Raw genomic sequence first — 5,013 nt, 5'->3', positions numbered from 1 at the left:
TAAAAAAAAAAACATTTAAAAATCGTTCTGAATCGATTAACGAGGATTCGGCACCGATTCTATCTCTCAGCCACTTGTACTCGCTTTTCATCGCACCCCTCTCCCGTGACACGCGTCGTCACTGTCGTCAGTCCGTCGGAAGCTCTCGAATGACGCCGTCGTCGGATGTTTCTATGAGGTTTAATTCGCTTTCGACGCAAGACAATTCTGAATAAATAGATTAGTTTTTTTTATCAAAAAACTTTATTTATGCGAGTACTATTTATTGTTGGCAAAAAAAAATTTTGTGGCTCTTTAAAAACTTTGAAATTTTGTAAATTGTAATTTTTGGCTCTTCCGACTCAAAAGGTTGCCGACTCCTGCTCTGGACCATTATCGTAAATTAAGCTATCCTGACAGTGAGCAGGTTTAACGACTTGTTGCAGAACAGGGAGGTGCGATTGACCCCGACTTCCCTGCGGTTCACATATTGGTGTCACGGGAGTGGGGTTTTGAATCTAAGAATCTCTAGAAAACTCACATATTGGTTTTGCAGGAGTGGGGTTCGACTTCCTCGAGAAATCGATAAGGTGGAAAAAAAGGCATATTCGAGTAGGAGGTTGATTCTAGGCGAATCGGAGATTTCGAAAGAGGAGGTAGATTTGGTAGTAATAGAAAAAAATGGATCCCCAACCTCTTAAATTGCGGCTGGGCCAGGCAACCCAAATCCGACACCAAATCCTAACATTGGGAGGTCTAGGCGGTATAATACCGTTGTTACCCGTATTTTCTGGAGAGGCAGGAGGCCCCAGAGTAACCGATTTTTTTGATTCTTTAGCAGACGTTACCAAAGTCGCCGCTTGGTCAAAGGCACAGATGCTAGCGGTAGCAAAGTTAAAACTCATGGGAATAGCACGTGAATTCGTTAGGAAGGATCATCGGATTAAAGCTGTAGATGAATTCGATGAATTCAAACGCCTAATGATAGAACGCTTTGAACTCGAACCTTTTCCTATCCGATTAAATAAGTTTTATGCTTGTGTTCAGAGACGGGAAGAAGATGTGCAAACGTATGCCGCTCGTCTCCAGCCTCTAGCCATGGAAATAGTAATTACGCCAGAGCCGGGTGCAAATGCCGAGAAAACCACTATTATATAAAGGATCCAGACAAAAGAACTAGATGAGAGATTGAAGGCGCAGTTCTTGAACGGAATTGATTTACTTATACGGCAACGAACGATGTTACGGGAGCTTGCTACGTTTGACGAAGCTCTAAAGGCCGCTATTAGCGAGAAAATGATAGAAAACTTCACCGCACATCCTCGAGGGATCATGCAAACAGTTAGGGAAGGCGACCGATCAACAAATTCATTAGATGATTTACAGAAATTAACCTCAGCGATGAACTTGTTAAGGACGCGAATGGACGGCTTAACTAGAGCCCCCTCTCGAAACAATTATAGGAATCCCGCTTCCAATCAAAATCAGCGAGGGAACTATAGCAATCGAACATATACAAATCGGAACCAGAATTTTCCTAATCGCCGAGATAATTATAATAACAATCGGGGCGCACGTCAACGAAATGATTCCCCACGGCAAAGCGACACAAGACCGGACCAAAATCGGTCCGTTGCTGAGCACAACCTTCGGAAACAAAACAATCCTTTTGGACAGGCAGTGTGCGGAAGATCAGGGAACACCTTCGAAATTGCCGTAGAAGAAACTTTACCAAGACGAATGAGACAAGGTGGAAAGGATGAATAGGGTCCACAAGAACCTTTTCGGAATCCAACCCTATCATACAGGTGTACATTAATAAATGAAAGTGGACCATAGAGTAGAACGTACGCTCATATCGTGTGACAGCGGCTAGATTAGGAGAAAGGGCTCAGGTCAAGTTTGGATATAAACGAAAAAAAGGAGCCATCTTGGGGAGGCCTACCACGATAGGAACAGCCATATCCACCTTTAAATTAAGGGGGAGGAAACTTATTGTGCCATGTCTATTGTAAGAGCCGAGATCACCACCCCGTGTGATGGGATCTTACGAGACATCATTGAAGGGGCGCGACTAACGTTAGATTTTGACAATGCACAAGTGATACTACCCAATCGGAAATGTATACATTTTTGTATGCCTCGGCGACCGCAAAAAAGAAAGAGGAGCGGAAAGACTTCGATAAACGTTGAAAGATTTCGGGAATATTCGGACATCTGCTCTGTGCGAAGTGAATAAAAAACTGGAGAAACCCGACTGAAAAGGAGCGCACGAAGGAAACCCGCAATCCATCAAACCCGAAAACAACCGAGGATACAGCGGGATAACACACGACCGTCGAATCATCCATCGAAACCTCGGAAGAAGACATCAATGACTGCGTCACAATCAAGTACGTTTTCCGATCCTGAGGATTTCAATTTGGCCTCTATACCCACTACATTACCGAAGGAACCGCCCGAGCAAGAAAGTGAGAGTAAGGGCGATGAACCCGAAGCAGAAACAGAGATCTCCAAGACGGAAACTAAGACCACACCTCCATATGCTCTTCGCAGTCAGGGGCCAGTTCCAGAGCAATCCTGGGTAATGCCTCGACCTAGATGTAGCCGCATACCTCGATTTATTTCACACGCTCCTAGTCAATCCTCTTCTCTGTAATCAATTTGTGAATAAATCGAGTCGTAAATTATTCGATCCCATATTTTTATTTCGGAAAAAAAAGATGTGTTACTCTCTATCAACCAACAAGGCTGAATCACCATGGTTAACGTCTTGTATTTTACTTCAATTATATGAAAGGTCTATCGACCATCACATATATTTTTGATTATTTTCATGCTCCTTTGTTTATAAATTTTCAAAGGCACATTTTTATTCGCATATTCACATTCATAGATTTAGGACTCAATATATTCAAATATTAGTTTAGTATTCTACATGTTATGGTAGAGACAGAATTTTTGCATAGTGGAACCCTGGTTAACAAATGTCCTGGTTAACGACCAAATCGGTTAACGAACTTTTATTTTGCAAAAATTTCGTCTCAGATAAAGAACAAAATTCGGATAACGAACTTAACGGCTTTTTGTGTCAAATTTGTAAGCTTGCTGACTTTTTCGCTGATGGTCTAGGGTCCATTCGTACGTTGGTGGTGGCTGAGGGACAAAGATAGCATGTATTTTACAGTGAAAATCGTTTATTAGAACGGGAAGATGCTTGCATATTTGAGGTGGTTGGAAATGGCTTATCTACAGTATTTTCTCCCTGCACTGAGGAGTGGCGTATCGCTGGTCCTACGATAGTGCAAGCTGATCAGTCGTAGCCGCAGAGCGGACGAGATGGGTTCGCTTGGTCACAGAAGCGATGGTAGGTGACAGCTGCAACGACTGGAGCGGTTCGCGAGACACAACACAAATTTTAGCGGGCAAGACTTCAGGCTTAATCCAGATGAAGACGACACAGATTAATCGCCATAGAATTTTCAGGAAAACTGCGTTTTGACCTTGAGATTCGGGGTTTTTATAGTATTTCTTCCTTGAATCTCACCTTACGATTAGTCCTGCGTCCCATTCCTCGCTTCCCGATTGTTTTCTTCTTTGTCTCCAGGTGAAAACCGAAACCAGATCAGGTCACGAGAAAGGTTTGTTCCGAGGCGTTTATTTGACACCTGTTCGTCGACTCTGATCGGAGCTTGTTGATAAACCTATAAGCCTTTCGCTCATAATTTAGCCTATTGTTTCTGCTATCTGTCATTTTAGAACTTTAACGATCGTACACGATGTTTTTATACCCGTCAAGTCGTTTCCCTTTTCCGAAAATTTAATCTAGATCGCTTCTGTCAGAGTTTCATCTTCCCGGCAGACATTCCACCTGATCCGTTACGTCATTCGTTTTCGCGTCGCGTTTGTTTTGACAACTACAGTACAGTTGTTTTCCTTACTTCTCCCTGAACTTTGGTCCCACTTAACAATAGTGTTTTCACTTTTAACATGTGAATATTAAATTATATTAGGTTGATGCAAAAGTTCGTCCCGTTTTTTTGAAAAGAACCAAAGAAAACCCATTTTACTAATAAAATTACAAAAATACTGACGGCTAGAACGGATTAATTGTATTTGCATTAATTTCTATGGGAAAAACTGCTTCGGTTAACGAACGGACTCGTGGAACGAATTACGTTCGTTAACTGGGGTTCCACTGTATTTCCTTATTCGGAAGAGTAGAAATAAACCGCCGAGAGAGAGAGTCATTCAACAAGTATGTGTCCAGAATACCTCTAGTCCGAACTGATTATCGTTTTAAGCATGATTATTAATTTTTATTAATTTTTGAATGTAAGATCAGTGCAACTTCAACGCCTCAACCTGAAGAAAGCTGAGTCACGTGCCTCTGCCATCATTCTACGGATTCTATGAATCTCGTTTCTGTTACTATCAACCTCATCGAAATTTTCGATATTCTTAATCACCCAAGAGAAAAAAAAAAGGAAGACCTCATCAACTTACCTGTGATTTCACCAGCATCCAAATCGTTATATCTACAAATTCGTCAAGTCTCATCGTCACTTCACTCAACGAACAATTTTCCAGAACAAAGAAACTTCAACGGACACTCTCAACCCAGTGAACTTTGAACTCTACTCTTGTCCTTCCAAGATCAACAAACACGTCATCCGGTCAACGGACGACCTACTTCCAGAAACCACAGACGTCTTCGAGCAATAAAACTTGTCGCGAGTTTGACACGCGCCAGGATTTATTTTGTATACTAATGTGATGCTCCGGAAGTGGGTCAAAATTCGTGCACCGAAAATGTTTTAATTTCGTATGAAAAAAAATTTATAATTATAATTATTATTCTTATAATATTGTAAAAAGAAACCGTCAAACGCAAAATGAATATTTTATGTCCATATTTTTACAGACATATCTGTAAAAATTTCTAAGAAAGTCGAACTACTCGGGTTAAAACAATGGATGAATTTGAGTACTTAGATGGAACGTCTTCGATAGGAATCAAATTGTCAATCGGAG

This window comes from Centruroides sculpturatus, unplaced genomic scaffold (assembly GCF_000671375.1).
Source record: "Centruroides sculpturatus isolate CEXI.00-Female unplaced genomic scaffold, Cexi_2.0 scaffold266, whole genome shotgun sequence".
Lineage (NCBI taxonomy): Eukaryota > Metazoa > Arthropoda > Arachnida > Scorpiones > Buthidae > Centruroides > Centruroides sculpturatus.
Note: the sequence above shows the minus strand (reverse complement) of the source record.